At 42.8% G+C, this 1,648-nt stretch overlaps 1 non-coding gene across 1 annotated transcript; it reads right to left on the reverse strand.

Annotated features, from left to right (window-relative positions):
- Positions 1-531: 531 nt before the first annotated feature.
- On the reverse strand, positions 532-639 carry LOC130959942 (small nucleolar RNA R71). The gene has a single exon (XR_009078930.1). It is a non-coding gene; the product is annotated as a small nucleolar RNA R71 (small nucleolar RNA).
- Positions 640-1,648: the final 1,009 nt, after the last annotated feature.

A 1,648-nucleotide genomic window follows, 5' to 3' on the forward strand; every position in this document is an offset into this window, starting at 1 on the left:
AGAGACAAAGGCATTCTTGTTGAAGCTGACCCTGAACCTGAGAGAACCTTGAAGCGAAAGCTAGGAGAAGCCAAGGCACAACTCTCTTTAGAGGACCTGACCGAATTCTTCAAAGAAGAAGAACACATGGCAGCCGAAAACAACACCAATGCCAACAATGCAAGGAAGGTGCTGGGTGACTTTACTGCACCTACTCCCAACTTCTATGGGAGAAGCATCTCTATCCCTGCCATTGGAGCAAACAACTTTGAGCTTAAGCCTCAATTATTTTCTCTAATGCAACAGAATTGCAAATTCCATGGACTTCCAATGGAAGATCCTCATCAATTTTTAGCTGAGTTCTTGCAAATCTGTGACACAGTCAAGACTAATGGGGTTGCCCCTGAGGTCTACAGACTGATGCTATTCCCTTTTGCTGTAAGAGACAGAGCTAGAATATGGTTGGACTCACAACCTAAAGATAGCCTGGACTCTTGCGAAAAGCTAGTCAATGCCTTCTTGGCAAAGTTCTTTCCACCTCAAAAATGGAGTAAGCTTAGAGTGGAAGTCCAAACCTTCAGACAGAAGGATGGAGAATCCCTCTATGAAGCTTGGGAAAGATACAAACAATTAATCAGAAGATGTCCCTCAGACATGCTTTCTGAATGGAGCATCATAGGTATCTTCTATGATGGTCTCTCTGAACTATCCAATATGTCTTTGGATAGCTCTGCTGGAGGATCTCTTCATTTGAAGAAGACGCCTACAGAGGCTCAAGAGCTAATTGAAATGGTTGCAAATAACCAATTCATGTACACTTCTGAAAGAAATCCTGTGAACAATGGGACTAGTCAGAAGAAAGGAGTTCTTGAGATTGACACTCTGAATGCGATACTGGCTCAGAACAAGATATTGACTCAACAAGTCAATTCGATTTCTCAAAGTCTGTCTGGAATGCAAAATGCACCTGGCAGTACTAAGGAAGCTTCATCTGAGGAAGAAGCTTATGATCCTGAGAACCCTTCAATGGAAGAGGTGAATTACCTAGGAGAACCCTATGGAAACACCTATAATTCTTCATGGAGAAATCACCCAAATTTCTCATGGGAGAATCAAGAGAGACCTCAACAAGGTTTCAATAACAATAATGGTGGAAGAAACAGGCTTGGCAATAACAAGCCTTTTCCATCATCTTCTTAGCAACAGACAGAGAGTTCTAAGCAGAATACCTCTGACTTAGCAACAATGGTATCTGATCTAATCAAAACCACTCAAAGTTTCATGAATGAAACAAGGTCCTCCATCAGAAATTTGGAAGGACAAGTGGGTCAGCTGAGCAAGAAAGTTACTGAACTCCCTCCTAGCACTCTCCCAAGTAATACAGAAGAAAATCCAAAAGGAGAGTGCAAAGCCATAACCATGGCCGAATATGGAGAGGAAAGAGAGGAGGTGGACGCCACTGAGGAAGACCTCAATGGGCGTGCACCAACCTCCTCTGAGTTCCCCAATGAGGAACCATGGGAATCTGAGGCTCAAAATGAGACCATAGAGATTCCATTGGACTTACTTCTGCCTTTCATGAGCTCTGATGAGTATTCCTTCTCTGAAGAGGATGAGTATGTCACTGAAGAACAAGTTGCTAAATATCTTGGAGCAATCATGAAGCTAA

This window comes from Arachis stenosperma, unplaced genomic scaffold, assembly GCF_014773155.1.
Source record: "Arachis stenosperma cultivar V10309 unplaced genomic scaffold, arast.V10309.gnm1.PFL2 arast.V10309.gnm1.Scaffold_100025, whole genome shotgun sequence".
Classification (NCBI taxonomy): Eukaryota; Viridiplantae; Streptophyta; class Magnoliopsida; order Fabales; family Fabaceae; genus Arachis; species Arachis stenosperma.